The following is a 22,533-nucleotide window of genomic DNA, read 5'->3' as shown; positions in this document are numbered from 1 at the left end:
AATGTGTGACAAAGACCAAGAAAAAACACTTATAAAGGAGCAATTCAGAGTACAGAGCCAGCAGAAGACTGTGTTCCATTAGCAAGGACAGAGAAAGATGTTTTGTAAAAAAAAAAAAAAACAAAAAAAACCACTTTTTGTAATAGCTTTATTATAATTACACATTTAATTATAAATTCTTTCTTACCTGAGGCCTGCCTGACCTGTCCACTCGCACTGGGTACCCCTAGCACCCACAAGTTGGGTGTGAAAAAGACCAAGCACATCTGTAGAGAACAGATGAGTGCATATGGCTGCAGGCAATTCTTTATTCCCAGAAGAACTAACTTGTTCTCACAGAAAGGTTTAGAAAAGGAACTGAAGGAACTAACCACTCTGTTCAAACACAAAAACATCACCATTTACCTTTTGCATACACAACTGGAAACAACATGCTTCAGTCTCTTTGATTATAAAAAGCCAGTAAATGAGTAGAACGTCTACAGTTTTCTGCTACCAACTGTGAATGACTTTCATTAGATTTAATAGTTAATGAACTGAGTTACTGGGGATTAGGGAGGGGAAAGTTATTTTAGTTTCACTAAAAAAAAAAAAAGGCTAAAATAAAACCAACTTGGTCATGGATGGTACCAAAAGGCTTTCAAAAACAAAAAGTCCCCTGACCAGTAAACAGAGTTTCACCTATGAAGATAATAGTTTTAGAGATAAAACAAAACAAAAGCAAAGTTTAAGCAATTAGCAGATTATTTTTATCAAAGACACAATAGACCAACATTTACTTTTTTCTCCCTCTCCAAATCAGATACTGGGTAATTTCCCTTAAGGTATATTACAAGGCATGCAGTTTTTCAGGAAAAACCACATTCTCTACTAAGCTCAAAATCAGAAAACGTCCTTCCTGGTTCCTTTATTTATTTATTTTTCTGACTTGTTACGCTTCATCTCATCACTGACCTGAAGGACAAGTCTGGCATAGTTACCAATGGGCAGGTGTCCATTAGACCTGGCATGCTAGTTACAAGAGAAGCTAGAGAACATCCAGCAAAAGAACATAGGCAATCAGTCCTGAACATAGTTCCTTAGAATCTGCTTCAGGGAAGCTACTGGATGCAAGACTTATAAAGTCTAAGCTGCCCAAACACTAAGATGCATTAGGTCTCAAAGGGTAGGCTGATGTCCTAATACCCAAGTGTGGAGTAGTCAAAACTATGCAATATAGCTCTCTCATGGCCTGGCTTGCCCCAGTGGTTAGGCTTATAATATCTGAGAGATAAATGGCATCTCCTTCAAGCAATCACATACCTATGAATATTAGATACTCATATATACGGGAATATTATTCCTTTAGATTTGGTTTTAAATATTAGATATTCACATTTATTAATTTTGTTCCTCTAAATGAAGGTTTTGAAAATGATTGAGTAGCAGGGTGTTCAAGGTTAAAACTTTGGTAGGCAACTTGAATATGGCTAGTCTATGCTTCCAACTAAGGGCAGATCAATAGGCTTCTAAATTAAATAAAAATAGTGAATTTCCTCTATGAGTGCTAAAGAGCTGGACTAGGGCTCAAAGTCACTAGACATCTGTATAGAGGAGCAATAAAGCATTGTCATTGTGGAGGTCACCCCAAAGCTACCAGTTAAGCATCACTCTCAACACAGCACAATACTTAAAAAAGAGAAAGTTCTAATAATACTCTGATTACTTTTTATTTTTCTCTAAAACGGATGAAAATGCTTCTATTTTATTATTTCAGTGGTGTGTGTGTGTGTGTGTGTGTGTGTGTGTGTGTGTGTGTGTGGTAACTGGAGAAAATTGAGCCCAGCAAGGTAACAGAGAGATTTAATTAGAAGTAATTTCTTCATTCTTGAACTATTCTACATGATGTCTAAGCAACTCGACACTTCTGTTGAAACCAGTGATTGAGATCAGGGAGGGTAAACAACAAACTGAATTTTCCACTTTCAACCAGTCACATGCTTTTGCTTGAAAAAGCTACCAGTACATCGTATCAATCATCTCATTATGCAAAATGGTACAAGTCACAAGGTGCAATTTCAAAATTCCCTCTAAAGACAAGCCACTAAGCTGCAAAATCTACAAATTATCTGCTGCTAAAAGACAAGCAAAATTATATTTTCCTCTATGTGACATCAGACAGAAATCACTCAAACTCAAAATAAGGCACTGGGTCTGTGAGGTAACTGGATTATCTTAATTGTTTAAAACAAATGTTCTTCTCTTGCAGTACAGAAGCAAAATAGGATTGTTGCAGCTGCATGTTCATAGGCTAATATGCAGCTCCTTGGAGATATTATGTGAACACGCAACAATTTTAAAATTAGAAAGGTTTACAATGCTTTGCTGGAGAAGAAAAAAGGGACAAAGTTTTCTATGTATCTTCTCTAACGTACCAATTCAGCTCTCAGGTACCTTTTAAACTTTGTTCAAAATTGTTTTCCATAAAATTTCTATGTGTAGCAATTCTATATAATATATCCATAAAATGAATAAAGATTCAAGGTAATAATATACTAATGAGATTTAAAGCTAGAAACAACCAAAGCTATTTCCTATTAAACACATGAAAGCTTATGTTAATATTACACTCGCTCTCATTGAAATGTTACACAAGCTATTCTACCAAATTCCCCTTTCAATATACAATTCACCTCCAGTTTGGTAAACATGATCTTTCCCAGTTATGCTGCAGGAACTAAATGTCCAATCTGTGAAAAGATTTCACAATATTTAAGCAGATGTTTCAACATCTGTTTCTGAGTAAACAAGCAAAAAGTGAGCAGGCCCTTCAGAGAGGTGCCCGTGTGATATCAGTTTCCATCATGTGACATTGCTTATTCTGTGTTGAGCACTGCGTTACGCATGTTGAAGGGTAAGCTCATAGGCCTGAAGGAGCTCAAAGGTGAGATGTGCAATGATCACAATGACTGCTTAGGGCAATGACAATGCTGTATTCAGAGCAGACTGCAGGTATGAGCATGACTTGGTAAACAGGAAGCAAAAGATTTTAGTACAGGCTAAGCAGACTACATGCAATGATCAGGATCAAGCACAGTAGAGGAAGGAAAGCTGGCTTCCGTGGAGACAGCCTGAGAGCTGCTTGCCAGTCCCCAAGGAGGAGGCTGATGTAATGGTGCTATAACCTTCAGGTTGCTGAACTGCAGAGAATAGCCCAAGGGGCCCTTGGCAAAGATGATGTTGCTTTCATCTGGTCTCATGTGGAAACACATTAACTGTGGAATCAGAACTGAAACGGTTGCCTGCATAGGAACCAGACAACCTGAGTTTTGCTGTCTGCTAGGGCTTGTGTGATGGGATAATGGTACTTTTCACGGGGCCTTTGGGAAGACTCTGGGAAAGAGCTGTGTACTGGGATTTGGGAGCACAGCCTCACATTAGTTGTCTCCACTCGTCAGGGTCCCTGTCAGCCACTCCTCAATCTCTTTGTTCCTGCCTAGGCCATGTATGCACCATCCTTCCCACGGTCATTTAAAGCCTCCTAAGTGATCTTCCTGTCTCCAGTCTCTCATCTTTTCAACTCATCCTTCAGGAATTAGTTTTTCAAGGTTACATTTATTCTTTTAATACAAAAGCAATACATATCTATAATAGAAAAGATGTTAAATATAAAAAAGCCAAAAAGCCAAAATCACTCATAATCTCACTTTTATTTTTTAACAGATATGAAATAACAAGTGAGACCACTCCTTTCTTTCTCTCCTGTCTCTTCAGCTCCCAACTCCATAGCCACCATGAAGAGATCATTTTATATTCTTCCAGGCTTCATCTTACGATTGTAGGGACATATATTATTATTGGTTTTTCTCCCCAAATGAATATAGAGCCAGGCTATGAATATGGTTTTGCAATGTGCTTTTTATTTTACTTGTAATAAGTACTTTTCCAAGTCAGTACATATGAATCTACTACTCTCTTTTTAGCTGCTATATAAATTTCCTTTCATGAATATTCTGCAGTTGGTTCACCCATTTTCCTATTGATTGACAGTTCTCCCCCAGTTTTTGGTTAGTAAACAATACTGCAATGAGCATACTTGGACATACATATTTATATATATAATTAAGTATTTCTCTGGACTAGACCCCCTACCAGTGGAATTCCTCATGAAATTGATGGGTCAAAGGTCACACATTTTTATTTTGAAAAATAATATCAGTTCGCCTTACAAAAAGCTATACCCACATTCACCACTCTTGGTACAAGAGTGGCAATTTTTGGGGCGCCTGGGTGGCACAGTCGGTTAAGCGTCCGACTTCAGCCAGGTCACGATCTCGCGTTCCGGGAGTTCGAGCCCCACGTCAGGCTCTGGGCTGATGGCTCAGAGCCTGGAGCCTGTTTCCGATTCTGTGTCTCCCTCTCGCTCTCTGCCCCTCCCCCGTTCATGCTCTGTCTCTCTCTGTCCGAAAAATAAATAAACGTTGAAAAAAAAAATTAAAAAAAAAAAAAAGAAGAGTGGTAATTTTTTCTTACCAAGGGTGGATGTTATGAATCTTTTGAGATGTTGCCCATCAATTGGGCTAATAATATATAGCTAGTTATTGTTTAATTTTTATTTGTTTAATAATTACTGAAATGGATCATTTTTCCATGAGTTTATTGGACATTTATATTCCCTCTTTCATTAATTTCCTGTTTGTAATCTTTGTCAATTTTCTATTTAGCTAGTTGTCTTTTTCTTTTTCTATTTATTAGTAGAATATTAGTAAAATATTCTGGACATTAATCTTTTGTCTTTACATATGTTGCATATATTTTTCTCCTAGTCTCTCATTTGTCTTTTAACTTTATTTTTATCCTTTCAAATAAAAGGGTATTTTTTTACCTTTAATATATTGCCTTTTTTCTGCAATTTGTAGGCTTAATATCATGCTGAGAAAGTCCTTCCTCATCCTACAATTATAAGCCTGTTTCATTCCTTTTATTCCAGCATTTAGTTGTGGGTTTCTTTTTTTAATGTCTAGATCTTTAATCTACTTGGAATTTACTTTTGTGCAAGGTATGGTATAGATATCTCACTAGATTGCCAAGTACTTTAACATTATTTGAAATAATCCTTTTACCTATCATTTCTGAAATTTCACAATTGTTATTATAGTAAATTCCCAGGTGTGTTAGTGGATGCTTTTAATATAGAAATAGTGAGTGTGTGTATATATGCTGCCAATTATATGTATATATATATATTTATATATATACACACACACACACGTATACATATATATACACATATATACACATATATATACAAACACACATGTATACATATATATATACACACATATACACATATATATACACATATATATGTATAGTTAATGTCTGTAGGCAAGTTTCCTGCCTTACAGACCTCATCCAAAGGTAGCAAATGTCTATGTCCATAGGGCATGAAACGGTAAGCATAATTACGCTCAAGAAACTCTGAATTATGGGGCACCAGGGTGGCTCAATCAGTTGAGTGGCCAACTTCAGCTCAGGTCATAATCTTGCAGTTCGTGAGCTCAAGCCCCACAACAAGCTCACTTGCTGCTGTCAGCACGGAACCCACTTCAGATTTTCTGTCCCCCTCTATCTGCCTCTCCTTCTCTCTCTCTCTCTCTCTCTCTCAAAAATAAATAAACGTTAAAAAAAATTCTGAGATACTTATAAAAAATGACACTATTCAAAATTACACATATACAAAATGCTTTTTAATTAGTTCTCTCAAAATATTGCAAAATATGCAGTTTAGGTTAAAGTGTAAGTGTAAAATAGTATTGCAGAAAGTATTCCTTTTTTCAGTTTTATCTCAGAATCTGGTCAAAAAAATGCTTTTTTAAAGAGCAGACAATTTTCTGACATTTCTTTAAGCTGAGAGTAAATTATTGCTACTACATTTTACAGTTCATGTCATGACATAGCTTCAATTAGGAAACAATTTATTCTGTCCAGTGAGACAGAATAAATGGCTCACAGTGGCAGTCCATTTTGCCATTGCCAGGTCTCTAGTTCAACAGAAATAGAATTTTTTCACAGATGGGTAGTTCTCAAGAGACCAAGTCTCTGGAATCTTCCCTCAGAGTCTGCATTTTTAAAAATCTTTGTTTCAATACAGAAGAAAATGTTTTTATACTAAGTCTATTCTTATTAGCACCAAATTATAGAAAAGAGACTTTTAAAAATCATAGTACTTAATAACCCAGACAGGGCTAGCATGAAGGATATCATCAATGAGGAGCAACAGAAGGCACAAAGTACTAACAAACACTACCACTTCTTCAGCTCCACTGACTGTTCATTCCACTGTTGCTGAAGCCAGATATTCTAGGAGGAGTGGAGGCATGGGATAGGGTGGCAAAGAGGTTTTCCAACCCCTCTATCCCTGCACCGTTGTTATGCAGCATAAACATCTTCACAAGGAGAATGAATGGAAATGTATACAAACCACTGAATTATTAATGTCCTTCACACTGTGAAGTTAAGTGATAAAACGTTCCTTAAATTAGCTTGACATGAAGACGTAGATTTTGTCACTGGACTAGGCTGCCATTTGAGCTACTGAAGAATGTACAGGCAAAGGTCATACATAGTAGAATACAGTTTGAGGAAATGTCTGCCATACTGTTCTTAAAGAATGTAACATCAGTCAAAATCAGTGAACATCTCTTCCACACCCATAAAAAGATACAGATTAAGTACTCCCAAGTGAGTTATTAGTATCTGTCTGCACATCTGAGCATCTGCTTCTTCAAATTGATAGAGATAATTAAGCCAGGCATAATTTGCATCTTGAGTATATAATTATTCTTTATCTTAGCCAAGGACTAAAATCATGCCATTATTATTAAAATTGTTTTTCTGGTCCTTTTAGGACTGTGTTGGCTATCCTGCTTTGTGCTCATGTCTACATGTAATTGTCATAATCCTTCCACGCAAAGGCCAGGACTATGCTTTACTCATTTTTATATCCCTCATATGTTCAATACTCCTTTTGATATCCTTTATAATGCACAGCCTTGTAAATAGCAGGTGTTCAGTAAACATAAAGGGTGAATTATATGAAGCATCAAATATTTTCTAGAATAGTATGATCTAGGTGGTCCCATGGTCCAACACGATTCATAGAAAAAGTCAGTACTCCTTTGAAAATGTAATATTCACTGTAAGGTTTAAAGATACAACCATCAGATATTTAAAAACCACTTTTCAGAAAAACAGAGTTTGTAGACATACATTGTGAGTCAATTAAGCCTCATATTCTTTTGGATTGAGAACAACTCCTGCATTACATGCCAAAAGAAGGAAATGCATATCTAACTCCTTAAACACTTACCTTACTAGTTCTGCCACATATTAAGGATTTAATAAATAGTTACTATATTTATTAGATGTGTTCTTATGCATATTTCATTAAATGCTCCTCAGAATTGAGCAGGCAGCAACACCTCAAACAGTTCAAAGACAATTGAAAAAAATTAATCAGGTCAATCTGATATAGATATTCAGGTGGCCCACCTTGGGACAAGTTTCGTGGTTCCAAGTCATCCCTTTACTGTTAACAGGGTTCTAGAGAGAATACCCAGGAATGGGGTTGACAAGGTTTAAAAAGAATATGGGGTCCTAGACAAAAGGGCTGAGTTAGAAGCATAACATCCATCCTGTGGGTGAAATTACAATACAGAAGAGGAAATCCTGGCACAGACTTTGTCATAAGCCATGGGCAAGCACAATAAGGGGTTTGGGAGTCAGGATGATGGTTGAAGGGGTGCTTCATAGGGGCTTGCTACTCGATTTAGACTCATACCAGGCCCTACTATCAGCTATGTTTGAGCCCAGTGATATACCGGGGCCTTGGACAGGATGCATTCAGAGACTGGTCAGGAGAGGAGCCTGCTACAGAAAAGATCCTCTGTACCTACAGCTGGAATAGATGGAAATGGACCAAGACATTCAATTTATTAATGGACCAGTGTTCTCTCTGTACTATCACACTCATACCCAGTGACCATCTTCTCAGAATAACTTAGTGCTGTGTAAACACAATCCTAATATGCTGTTTTAAAAATATTTATTGGGGCGCCTGGGTGGTGCAGTCGGTTAAGCGTCCAACTTCAGCCAGTTCACGATCTCGCGGTCCGTGAGTTCGAGCCCTGCGTCAGGCTCTGGGCTGATGGCTCGGAGCCTGGAGCCTGTTTCCGATTCTGTGTCTCCCTCTCTCTCTGCCCCCCCCCCGTTCATGCTCTGCCCCTCTCTGTCCCAAAAATAAATAAAAACGTTGAAAAAATTTTTTTAAAAATAAATAAATAAAAATATTTATTTTGAGGGGTGCCTGGGTGGCTTAGTCGGTTGAGCGTCCAACTCTCGATTTTAGCTCAGATCGTGATCCCAGGGTCATGGAATTGAGCTTCACACTGAGCTCTGGACTGAGCACAGAGTCTGCTTAAGATTCTCTCTCTCCCTCTGCTTCTCTCCCCTGCTTGTGCTCTCATAACTGAGTACGATAAACTAGGATTTGGAACAATGATTTTGGAACTAGGAATAAAAAATCAATATCATGGTAAAACACCCAACGTCAAGGCCTGCAACCTGAATCAGGATATCCAGCAGGATGAAAAGAGTGTTAACAGTTAGGGAAATAGCTAGGAAAGGCAAAAGTAGATTCAGAGCCTAAAATGGAGTGAAAGTCCAAGCAAGCACTTATAACAACATGATTTCTAGATCAGAATACCAGGACAACATACTAATGCCAGTGGTCTATTAAGAAGGCCTTTGGACTCTTATTAATTACAACGGATTCTAAGACTAAGGATTCCAGGTGAGAGATGGCTGAGAGGCAGGTGCAGGACAACAGATATACTATCCCCTTATCAAACATAGGCTAGCTAGTAAGCTCTGAAATAGTCTACATAGTTAATGCACTTGAAAGTTCAAAACAAAACAACAAACTAGCTCCAAAGCATTTTATGAAAGCACATTTAAAAAGCATTTAGTAGGCGTGCCTGGGTGGCTCAGTCAGTTAAGAATCTGACTTTGGCTCAGGTCATGATCTCATGGTTCATGAATTCAAGTCCCACATCAGGCTCCATAATGATAGCTCAGAGCCTGGAGTCTACTTCGAATTCTGTGTCTCCACCTCTCTCTGCCCTCCCCTGCTCACATTCTGTCTCTCTCTCTCAAAAATAAACAAACATTAAAAAAAATAAATAAATAGTAATAAAAATAAAAAGCATTTAGTAAAATATTGTTTCTGCCTAACTCAATCTTATCTGCCACCAGTCTACAACACAAGTCCACTACACTCACATCTCCCAAACAAGCCTTGTGTCCTCCTACCTGTACATGTTTGGCTAGCTCTTCTGGCAACCCAATAATGCCCTCTAACATGCCCTCATTTACCCAAGCATTCCCCATCCAATAAGACCAAATCTCTCTTTCCCATGAGGTCTCACATCTCTCTTGAGGTCTCTTTTATTCACCCCAACTTGAAATGATTTCTCAATCCTCTGAACTCTCACATCAGTCATTGGACTCTTCACATACATTGTCTTGGAATATTAATTTTTTTCCTGTTCCTATAATTAACTGGATTGCTAGCTGTTTGAGGAGGCAGTGACTGTATCTTGTCACCTCTGAATCCCTATTGTACATTATAGTACTCAATTAATATTTACTGAATGGCACTTGAAGCCAGAGGCCTTGTCTTAGAATACATATCTCTGTATCTCTCCAGCCCCAGCATAAAGCCAAACAATTCAAAATGGTACCCAGTACTGGCTCTGATTAGTTAAAATACCAAACACATGTTTAATTTTCTTTCTTTTTTTTCTTTTTCTTTTTTTTCTTTTTCTTTTTTTTTTCACCAGTACATTTCATCTTTTCTAAAGCAACATGTTATCATAGAATTTGGAAATTCCCTAACAAATGGAATTAAACCAAACCTACAAAACTACCAAGGAAAAAGTACAAATCACATTCTAGGGATATTATTTCCTTATTTTCCAAATCACATGTAATCATTATTTAAAATTAGAAATTATATATATGTATGTATTTTTTTCCTTGTAATCCTACTACCCAGAAATAGCCACTATTAATTTTCTGGTGCCTAATCTTTCCTTAAGAGAATTACTTTATGCTGCCTATATCTTATATCCCTAGGTCATTCTAAATAAAATTACCCTATCCACACCCTTCTACCAAATGAAACTTACCACCCCAGTCCATCACCCTAGCTGCAGGTAGATGTCTCCCTAAAGGAAATAATCAACAGGTTGTCCAGAAACAAATTTAGTCTAATAAAATAAGCCAAGCAATAGGCTCCATCTTGAGAATCTAAACTAAAAACAGTTAGCAATAGGATCTGAAATCAAACCACACTGTGCTATGAGCAAATTAAATTTACAAAGAACAAATATAATGACTATGCCAGTTGAAAGTGGAACAGAAAGAAGCTGGGAGGCACAGTGTGGCTGAGTCAAGTTCAAGGGGAATAGTGGAGGGAAGGTTCTGAGCTCTGATCACCCAGTCTTCTTAAACCCAGAACTGCCTCTAGCTCCAGACTTTATGACATCAGCTATATATATAATGAATGGCTTGGACTTCTGGGTTCCCAGGAGATTTCCTTTAAAATTTCTTGTGCAGCCCATCAATGAGATCTCTTTTCTTAGGCTAACTTGAATATTTTAAGAACAAATGAAGAGTTTTCCTAGATTTTTTCAGAAGTATATATATGTTTTTCAAAACATAATATATATGCTATTTAAAGTCTGCTTTTGATCCAGTGATATGTTATAGGCATTAAATATTGATGTGCATATTACTTACAAATGGTTTCATGACATTTTGTTGTGTCATAATCTGTTTAACCTATACTCTATTACTGGATATTGGATATTGTTTCCAATTTTGCCCTGATATAAATTATTCTTCAGTTGGTACTCTTGGCAAATATTGTGTTTGCCAGTTATAGGAATTTCCTGCTCAGACAATATAACTTACTAATAGGGTCATTGGAATTGTATTCTTGAAGTTCTACGCTGTCAAATACTGATAAAAATAAGCAGGTTACAGTTTGGAAACAATGTTATTGAAACTGAATTCTATAAGCACTATTCTAAGGGATCCTTAAGGTGAGAATTCAGGAATAGGGGATCTATGATCCCCAAAATTATATACAAACATTTGTGTTCATGTATATACATATATATATATATATTTGCATCTTTCCTTAAGCAGGTCCATGGCTTTAACAAATTATCAATATATACATATAGTAAACAATGATTATATAAATCCAAATTAAATTAACATAATGCATCTAATATACTCAGCATTATACCTGACACATATTAAACTTAAAATTAGTAGTAATTAATATAATTAATAATAATTATGCAAACCAGATATTCTATTGCCTCTATAGTTTTTTAATTGCTATCCCCAGATGGCACTTAATCATTAAAAATATATCCACTAAAATGGTGGATATGAAATGGACATGAAACAAATCCACTGAAATGGTAATTTTTTAATGTTTTTCTATTTATTTTGAGAAGAGAGATAGAGAGCGAGTGGAGGAAGGGCAGAGAAGAGAGGGAGTCAGAGAATCCCAAATAGGCTCAGCACGGTCAATGCAGAGCTGGATGCAGGGCTCGAACTCATGAACCGGGAGGTCATGCTCTGAGCTGAAATCAAGAGTCAGACACTTAACCAACTGAGCACCTAGGCACCCAAAATGGTGATTTTTATACAGCCACAAATTAAACAAAACTTGCTGATCTATGCCTAGACTCATATTATGCATTCTTATTACTTGTGAAAAGAGAGCAGTTTATCTCCTACTTGATAAGGTAACTAATAGGACAACAAACCAAGTGATGTAAATAATGTTGATTTTCTCACTTATTTGAAGTCTATCAAATAAAGTTGTCAGTGTATTATTTTCTTTAGAATAACTCACTGTAGCTATACTTAACCTAAAGTCTTTGCTGGTTTGCTTATCATTTTTTCTCTCAAGAGAGAAGATATGCCACCAAGATAAAATAACCAACTATAAAAATTTTGATTTTTTAACATATAGTGTGAATTTAAATCACTTGAAAAAAAATCCATCAGTATATGTATCTAGCTTCACATGTCATTTTTGATGATAATATTGATCACAACTTTTCCTGAAACTGAGTTATAGTTTCTGTTTGATGAACATACTAGTTGATTACTTACTTTTGAAACGTTCTTACATATTTTAGCAATGTGTGGCCCACAATTTCATTCTGGATTATTGTTACAACCAAAAATGTACAACCAATTCATAAAGAAAATGAAATCCCTTCTTGGAGCTCTTGGGGCAGCCTTATTTACCTTGTCAAGGTTCCCTACTAAGAAATGCTATGGAAATGTTTCATTAATGACTATATCCTGATCACGAAGGGGAGAGGCACATAATCACATTTCCTTCTCAAAACATAAGTGAAGAACTCAAAACTCATCTCAGCTCCCCAACCAGAAAAGTATATACCTACTTCACAGATTTAATTATTAAACGAAACATATACATAAATCAGCCCAATATTTGGCACATAAGTGTTTAGTGTTTTTGTATCTGAATTTGAATAGTCACCTTAAGGAAACTGAGCATTGCTTTGGTCCAGCTTAAAGCCTATGTAAACTCCCAAAAATTTGTGACAGACTTTACAGAGCTTAAGTTCTATTTATAAACTCCTCAGAAAAAAAAAAATGGGAAAAAATATCAATTCCCCCCCAAAAGTAGAAATGAGTTTTCTACTCACACCTACCCATTGTATTGCAGACAACTGACATAAAGAGAACCCCCAAAATGATCAATTCTGTGTTATTCCTAACATAATCTAAGTTTGGATATAATAGATCAGATTTATTTAGGTTAACCAGATGGTGTTGAGAAATAAAAAAGTGAGGTGAATATCATCTTAGTTTTAAATAAAAGAAGAAAAAGTATTTTTAAATGAGCTAGTAGAACAAACACAAAAGAGACTTGATTTTGAAGAATGAGATTAATGAATTCTATTAACCAGACAGAGAGGAGTATTGGCAGCTGGGTGTTGGAGCTGGCCCACACTTGCTTGCAAGAGCCAATTGTTAAATTTTCAGGAATTTTGCAAGCTAATTGTTAAAGGTGGCCAGTATTAAAAATTAAATTACATAAACTTATAATTAAATCAGTTATAGTAAATTGAAAGGTAATAAATACTCACATACTTCCTAATTATTTTACTAAATTTTACTATTATCTATTCTCTTGGGATCATTCTATTATACCTATGTGCTAGAAATACTATACAATTGCATATTATTTGTGCATCTCTTCCTAACTCCACATTCATTGGTGGCCTCTTGATAGCTTAATATCAGCCATGATGGGAATATTTCCACCATAGAAATAAGCAAGTGTCACAAATGAGGGCTTGTTCTTCTTTTCCTTTTCTTTTTTATTTTTCCTTCAAAGAACCAGTTATTAAACATTTGTCAGCACACCATGAGCACTGGTCTCAGTTTTGCTTTCAGAAAGACATAAATCCTGACCAACCCCTGGCTTTGGGAAAGACATAGGTCTTTATATCTTTGTTGGAAGGCAATTCTCCATGAATCTCTCATGATTCTATACCTCTTGTGAAACTAGGCACTGGCCATCGTTCATTCTGAATTATCTTTTCAAGGATTTTTAAGGATATTTGTACAACAAACAGCCTTGAAAGTTATAGATATGTTTGTTGTACATTATAAAATAATTGAGATCCCCTAAGCTCAGGGTTACTCTTCTGCTACGAAGACATCTATGTGCCTATCTGTACAGCCTCAGTGGCACTTGGAAGCAAAGGGAACAGACACAAACATGCGGATGCTCAGACTTCTTGCTGTGCTATATTCATGTTACTCTCCCTCTCACGGGTCTTGTGTCATCCGCCAGCCTCCATCAAACTGTTGCAGGCTCACTTGTTGGCTCACAAAAAGGTAATATCTTGGGTCCTTAAGAGCTCTTGCTAAAATTTACCTGAAAGAGTAACCTAATAGTTTAGGATAGCTTACAAAAAAAGGTAAAAAGGACTACAAAACTAAAGACTTTTTTTTCTTTACACGTCAATGGGCTGTTTTTCGTAAAAGCAGTTTCAAAGATTTTGGTGTTATATACTTCCCTAGCTCCTCTTCTACTTGTCAGAAGCTTCACAGTCTCTCAACTACAAACTAGGTCCCTTCTGTTTCTCTTCCATGGCACAAGCCAAAAAGTCTATGAAAAAGTCTCTTGAGGGACGCCTGGGTGGCTAAGTCGGTTGGGTGTCTGACTTTGGCTCAGGTCATGATCTCAGTTCATGGTTCATGGTTTGTGGGTTTGAGCCCTGCATCGGGCTCTGTGCTGACAGCTCAGAGCCAGGAGCCTGCTTCGGATCCTGTGCCTCCCTCTCTCTCTGCCCCTCCCCTGCTCTCTCTTTCTTTCTCTCTCTCTCTCTCAAAAATAAATGAACATTAAAAAAAAGTCTCTTGAAAAGGAGAATGAGGTGTGCCTGGGTGGCTCAGTCAGTTAAGCATCAACTTCAGCTCAGTGTGATCTCACGGTTAGTGGGTTCGAGCCCCACATCCAGTTCTGTGCTGACAGCTCAGAGCCTGGAACCTTCTTCAGATCCTGTGTCTCGTTCTCTATCTGCCCCTTCCCTGCTCATGGTCTGTCTCTCAAAAATAAATAAATGTTAAAAATTTTTTTAAAAAAAGAAAAACAGAATGACAGAGAAATATATTAAGACATAGAAAAAATAATAGCTTAGAAGGAAAGAGCAATACCTTTCTTTTCCAACAGTGAAAATTAAGTTTAAGATGCCAGTGAAAAGTATAAATTCCAAAGGCTGCTAGAAGAATAAGGGAAAAACTTTTTTTAACTTGTTTTACAGGAATGGCAGCTGATAGAATAATAAACAGAGTTACCTGGGAAAAAGAGTGTCTGATTGTTCTAAGTATGACCATAATACACTTATTACTATTATGATGATGATGATATAATACTATCCCCATTTTAGGGATAGTTTTTAAACAACACAAAATCTTATTTTGTAGAGGATCATGATAATTTGGAAGGAGTGCCCTCTTAGCCAACCTGAAGATCTATGAAGTCATCTCCCTTTTTAGTTACTCGGACAGGCTCTGGGCACTAGAAGCCACAGTAAGAGTAAGCAGAATAAAGATTTGTGAAAGTCAAGTTCTGTATCACCAAAGCAATGCCTGATCCAGGTGGCACATGCTTACAGCATCGCCAGCACTGTTTATGACACATTGTACCTGTTCACAAAGAAATGGACAATAGCATTAACAGGCTACCACCCTTACTAGTATATTCTACTGTAAAATCTCTTTAGTTTACCATTTTTGAGTGAGTGACTATGTCTTATTTCTCAGAAACAAATGGCAAAGTCATCACAATAGAAAAATAATACATTATGCACCAATATAAACTTAAAGTAGACATTATTTTTCTAAATCACACTCTTTGCACTTTTTACCATTTACAGATCTGCGAGCTTTAGAATTAATTAGCACTTAGAAATCACAGCAAATTTTTCATCATCTAAAAATAGTCAAGAATAACAAGAAAATAATTATTGTCAAATAAGAGAACTTTTTTATAAAGACATGTTGATTGGTAGTTGATTTTATCATCATTTTTTTTCTTTCTTGTACCTCATTAAACTGGACTCAAAATCATGTATTTTAAATTAACCTAACCAGAATATGTTGCCCATATTTCACCATATAACACCCACTTACAGGATAGAATTAGGAACATTTATAGTAACAACCCATATTTCCTCTGACTTTGTTCCCCGAGCCACAATCTGAAAATTCCCAGATTCCCTCAAAATCCCTCCATTTTTACCTGGGAGTCCCCAATAGCAAATCCATTGGATTTTTATGCAGGATCCAGCCTGTGTGATGCTAAATTTTCATGATGCTAAATGTGGAAAGCTTTCTGGAAACTTCTGTGTGCCAAAGCCATGCAAGCCATGCTGTGTTCCTTCCAGAAAAGGGAGAATGCACCTCTTGTTTTCGACTTTGTGCCCAGAGACCAAAGAAGAGATGCTTGGTGTCCTCCTGTCTTAGAGATTGTGGGCATTCCTATTCTCAACTCCTGTTTTCTGTATGACTTATGTGGCACTAGACCAGAGCTGAGAGGCTGACAAAGTGGGACACACAAAATCAAGGCTCCCTTTGATGCCTGAGGCGTCAAATCTTCCCTGCTTGACTTTTTCTTCTTAGGCATGAGTCCTTTCCCAGGAGGCTTCATTTAGTCCGGTAAATAGAGCACTGGCAGGCCCATCTCCCACTCCCAACCCCTCCACACCCCCAGCCAGCCAGCCAGACATGTTTGAATCCTAGCAGAAAATACATCTTAGACTCTAGTAAGGTTCCCGCAGTATGACCAAAAAAAAAGTACTAATGTAAAAGTTGACAGTCATCCCTAATTATTGTTATATACCCAATGTAAGATAAAAGACTAAAAATGGTATTGTGAATTGAGACCCTAGAAGATAAAATGAATGTTTCATAATAATCTGAAGAAATTCCTTTGCTTGTATCATTTAGTGTGTCAGGGCAAGGCACATTTACCTATCTATAGATGTGTTCTTAAAAGATGGAACTCAAGAGGGGTGACTGGGTGGCTCAGTCCCAGTTAAGCATCCGACTTCAGCTCAGGTCATGATCTCACAGCTTATGGGTTCGAGCCCTGTGTCAGGCTCTGTGTTGACAGCTCAGAGCCTGGAGCCTGCTTCAGATTCTGTGTCTCCCTATCTCTCTGCTCCTCCCCTATTCACACTCTGTCTCTGTCTCTCTGTCTCTGTCTCTCTCTCCCTTTCTCTCTCTCTCTCTCAAAAATAAAAATTAAAAAAAAAGATGGAACTCAAGAGAGGATTGCTGCATACAACACAAAAATCCAAATCACCTAATATTAAAGACCAGTACTAACACATAATGGTCCAATATTCACAAAGAAATTCAGTGAACTGCTTGCTTTGAATGGCACAAATATTTACTGTTCCTTCTTCTTTCTTGTATCACCAGAAATCAAGAATTGTCTTTCCTCCAAAACTGGATGGCTTTATACTAACAATATCTTTTTTTCTCTAGTACATTCTGTATGTCTCTTTATTTCCAGAAACTTATCATCATTCTGTTAGAAAAATTCATATTGAATTCTGTGTAATTTGGATTTTTGGTATGTGCTTTGTCCCACTGATAATGGGAAAACCTACAAATATTATACTGTATATTACCAAACTGAAAAACAATTATAATCTTATAAATAGATGCAGCATGAAACCTACGGACATCACAATGACTCTAAACCCATATCTTTCAATAATAACACTGAATGTAAATGGACTAAATGCTCCAACCAAAAGACACAGGATATCACAATGGATAAAAAAACAAGACCCATCTATTTGCTATCTACAAGAGACTCATTTTACACTTGAGGATGCCTTCAGATTGAAAATGAGGGGATGGAGAACTATCATGCTACTGCAAGTCAGAAGAAAGCTGGAGTAGCCATACTTACATCAGACAAACTAGACTTTAAATTAAAGGCAGTAACAAGAGATGAAGAAGGGCATTATACAATAATTACAGGGTCTATCCATCAGGAAGAGCTAACAATTATAAATGTCTATGTGCCAAATATGGGAGCCCCCAAATATATAAAACAATTACTCACAAACACAGCAACCTTATTGATAAGAATGTGGTAATTGCAGGGGACTTTAATACACCACTTACAGAAATGTATAGATCCTCTAGACACATGGTCAATAAAGAAACAAGAGCCCTGAATGATACATTGGATCAGATGGACTTGACAGATATATTTAGAACTCTGCATCCCAAAGCAACAGAATATACTTTCTTCTCGAGTGCACATGGAACATTCTCCAAGATAGATCACATACTGGGTCACAAAACAGCCCTTCATAAGCATAAAAGAATTGAGATCATACCATGCACACTTTCAGACCACAATGCTATGAAACTTGAAATCAACCACAGGAAAAAGACTGGAAAACCTCCAAAAGCGTGGAGGTTAAGGAACACCCTACTAAAGAATGAATAGGTCAACCAGGCAACTAGAGAAGAAATTTAAAAATATATGGAAACAAATTAAGATGAAAATACAACAATCCAAATGCTTTGGGATGCAGCAAATGCAGTCCTGAGAGGAAAATACATTGCAATCCAGGCCTATCACCAGAAACAAGAAAAATCCCAAATACAAAATCTAACAGCACACCTAAAGGAAATAGAAGCAGAATGGCAAAGACACCCCAAACCCAGCAGAAGAAGAGAAATAATAAATATCAGAGCAGAAATAAACAATATACAATCTAAAAAAAAAAAAACTGTAGAGCAGATCAATGAAACCAAGAGTTGGTTTTTTGAAAAAATAAAAAAAAATTGATAAACCTCTAGCAAGGCTTCTCAAAAAGAAAAGGGAGATGACCCAAATAGATAAAATCATGAATGAAAATGGAATTATTACAACCAATCCCTCAGAAATACAAGCAATTATCAGGGAATACTATGAAAGATTATATGCCAACAAACTGGATAACCTGGAAGAAATGGACAAATTCCTAAGCACCCACATGCTTCCAAAACTCAAACAGGAAGAAATAGAAAACTTGAACAGACCCATAATCAGTGAAGAAATGGAATCAGTTATCAAAAATCTCCCAACAAATAAGAGTCCAGGACCAGATGGCTTCCCTGGGGAATTCTACTAGACATTTAAAGCAGAGAAAATACCTATCTTTCTCAAGCTGTTCCAAAAAATAGAAAGGGAAGGAAAACTTTCAGACTCGTTCTATGAAGCCAGCATTACTTTGATTCCCAAACCAGACCAAAAAAAGAGAACTACAGACCAATATCCCTGATGAATATGGATGCAAAAATTCTCAATAAGATACTAGTAAATCGAATTCAACAGCATATAAAAAGAATTACTTACCATGATCAAGTGGGATTCATTTCTGGGCTGCAGGGCTGATTCAACATTCACAAATCAATCAATGTGATACATCACATTAATAAAAGAAAATATAAGAACCATAGGATCATACCAATCGATGCAGAAAAAGCATTTGACAAAATTCAGCATCGTTTCTTAATAAATACCCTCGAGAAAGTCGTGATAGAAGGAACATACTTAAACATCATAAAAGCCATTTATGAAAAGCCCACAGCTAATATCATCCTCAATGGGGAAAAACTGAGAGCTTTCCCCCTGAGAGAAGGAAAATGACAGGGATGTCCACTCTCACCGCTGTTGTTTAACATAGTGTTGGAAGTGATAGCATTGGCAATCAGACAACAAAAGGAAATCAAAGGTATCAACATTGGCAAATATGAAGTCAAGCTTTCACTTTTTGCAGATGACATGATATTATACATGGAAAATCTGACAGACTCCACCAAAAGTCTGCTAGAACTGATACATGAATTCAGCATAGTTGCAGGATACAAAATCAATGTACAGAAATCAGTTGCATTCTTATACGCTAATAATGAAGCAACAGAAAGACAAATAAAGAAACTGATCCCATTCACAATTGCACCAAGAAGCATAAAATACCTAGGAATAAATCTAACCAAAGATATAAAAGATCTGTATGCTGAAAACTATAGAAAGCTTATGAAGGAAACTGAAGAAGACCCAAAGAAATGGAAAAACATCCTATGCTCATGGATTGGAAGAATAAATATTGTTAAAATGTCAATTCTACCCAAAGCTATCTACACATTCAAAGCAATCCCAATCAAAATTGCACCAGCATTCTTCTTCAAGCTAGAACAAGCAAACCTAAAACTTGTATGGAACCACAAAAGGCCCCAAATAGCCTAAGTAATTTTGAAGAAGACCAAAGAGGCATCACAATCCCAGACGTTAGCCTCCACTACAAAGCTGTAATCATCAAGACAGCATGCTATTGGCACAAAAACAGACACATAGACCAATGGAATAGAATAGAAACCCCAGAACTAGACCCACAAAAGTATGGCCAACTCATCTTTGACAAAGCAGGAAAGAATATCCAATAGAAAAAAGACAGCCTCTTTAACAAATGGGAGAACTGGACAGCAACATGCAAAAGAATGAAACTAGACCACTTTCTTACACCATTCACAAAAATAAACTCAAAATGGATAAAGGACCTGAATGTGAGACAGGAAACCATCAAAACCCTAGAGGAGAAAGCAGGAAAAATCCTCTCTGACCTCAGTCGCAGCAATTTCTTACTTGACACATCTCCAAAGGCAAGGGAATTAAAAGCAAAAATGAACTATTGAGATCTCATGAAGATAAAAAGCTTCTGCACTGCAAAGGAAACAATCAACAAAACTAAAAGGCAACCAATGGAATGGGAAAAGATATTTTCAAATGACATATTGGACAAAGGGCTAGTATCTAAAATCTATAAGGAACTCACCAAACTCCACACCTGAAAAACTAATAATCCAGTGAAGAAATGGGCAGAAAACATGAATAGACACTTCCCTAAAGAAGACATCCAGATGGCCAACAGGCACATGAAAAGATGCTCAATGTCGCTCCTCATTAGGGAAATACAAATCAAAACCACACTCAGATACCACCTCACGCCAGTCAGAGTGGCCAAAATGAACAAATCAGGAGACTATAGATGCTGGAGAGGATGTGGAGAAACGGGAACCCTCTTGCACTGTTAGTGGGAATACAAACTGGTGCAGCCACTCTGGAAAACAGTGTGGAGGTTCCTCAAAAAATTAAAAATAGATCTACCCTATGACTCAGCAATAGCACTGCTAGGAATTTACCCAAGGGATACAGGAGCGCTGATGCATAGGGGCACTTGTACCCCAATGTTCATAGCAGCACTCTCAACAATAGCCATATTATGGAAAGAGCCTAAATGTCCGTCAACTGATGAATGGATAAAGAAATTGTGGTTTATATATACAATGGAATACTACATGGCAATGAGGAAGAATGAAATATGGCCTTTTGTAGCAACGTGGACAGAACTGGAGAGTGTTATGCTAAGTGAAATAAGTCATGTAGAGAAAGACATATACCATATGTTTTCACTCTTATGTGGATCTTGAGAAAGTTAACAGAAGACCATGGGGGAGGGGAAGGAAAAAAAAAGAGGTTAGAGTGGGAGAGAGCCAAAGCATAAGAGACTCTTAAAGACTGAGAACAAACTGAGGGTTGATGGGGGGTGGGAGGGAGGGGAGGATGAGTGATGGGTGTTGAGGAGGGCACCTGTTGGGATAAGCACTGGGTGTTGTATGAAAACCAATTTGACAATAAATTTCATATTAAAAAAATAGTAAAGGAAACATAAATGAAAAATAAATAAATGCAGCATGTGAGAAAATCCAAATCTATTCTTTTTTTAAAAGATTTATTTATTTATTTATTTTGAGAGAGAGAGGAGCAGAGGATGGGCAGATCGAGAGAGAGGGAGAATCCTAAACAGGCTCTGCACTGTCAGCACAGAGTCCAACGTGGGGCTTGAACTCACAAACCATGAGATCATGACCTGAGCCAAAATCAAGAGTCAGGCACTTAACCGATTGAGGCACCCAAGTGCCCTCCAATTTCTTTCTTGATACAAGTTTCAGCAACATAAGGAGAGAACTTCCAAACTGCTAAGTGACATTTATGAGAAACCTACAGCTAACATCATACTTAATGGTGAAAGAGAGAAAGCTTTCTCCTTACAATCATGATCAAGGGAAGTGTATCCGCTCTCAGCAATTCTATCCAACATTATATTGAGGATCCCAGCCAGTGCAAAAGGGAAAGAAAAGGATATTTAAAATCCTTTATATTGGAAAAGAAAAACTATCTTCACTCAGAGATGACAAACATTTATGTAGAAAATCCTATGGCATCCACACACACACAAAAATATTAAACGAATGAATTAGGCAAGGTTGCAGATATAAGAGTGACATAGAAAAATCACTCTTACCTCTATGTTCCAGCAACAAACTGTCAGAAATTAAAAGTACAGTACCATTTATAATAGCATAAACATAAGAAATACTTAGGGTAAATCTGGCAAAAGATGTGCAAGCCTTATATATTGAGAACTATAGAACACAGCCAGAGAAATTAAGAAAGACCTAAACAAATTGAGAGATATACCATGTTCAAAGGTTGAAAAACTCAATAGTGTTAGGATGTATTTTTCCCCAGACTGATCTAAAGATTCAACACAATTCCAGACCAAAAAAAGGAGATTTTGTGTAGAAATTGACAAAAGTTCTAAAATTCACATGGAAACATCAAAGAATTTAGAACAGTCAAAATAACTTTGAAAAAGTTGGAAGACTGATGATACCATATTTTAATGCTTACAATAAAGCTACAGTTATCAAGACTGTGATATATGGATGTGAATATACAAATAGACCAATAGTACAGAATAGAGATTCCAAAAGCAGATCTAC

The 22,533-nt window shown here is 36.8% G+C and overlaps 1 protein-coding gene across 5 annotated transcripts in view; it reads right to left on the bottom strand.

Annotated features, from left to right (window-relative positions):
• The window catches only part of SCEL (sciellin), a 320,878-nt gene that overhangs the window by 212,269 nt on the left and 86,076 nt on the right, over positions 1-22,533 (bottom strand). Inside the window, exon 1 of one of the 5 annotated variants that reach the window (XM_019828143.2) lies at positions 406-533. The exons of 2 other annotated variants lie outside the window; for them this stretch is intronic. The gene's annotated coding sequence lies outside the window, so the exon portion shown is untranslated. Of the gene's footprint in view, positions 1-187; positions 298-405; positions 534-22,533 lie in introns of those variants that run through there. 2 more of the 5 variants (XM_019828148.2, XM_019828147.2) reach the window with 2 other exon arrangements.

Source organism: Felis catus, chromosome A1 (assembly GCF_018350175.1).
Source record: "Felis catus isolate Fca126 chromosome A1, F.catus_Fca126_mat1.0, whole genome shotgun sequence".
In the NCBI taxonomy this organism is placed as follows: Eukaryota; Metazoa; Chordata; class Mammalia; order Carnivora; family Felidae; genus Felis; species Felis catus.
The sequence above is the reverse complement of the archived record's forward strand: the minus strand, read 5'-3'. Positions and strand labels throughout refer to the sequence as shown.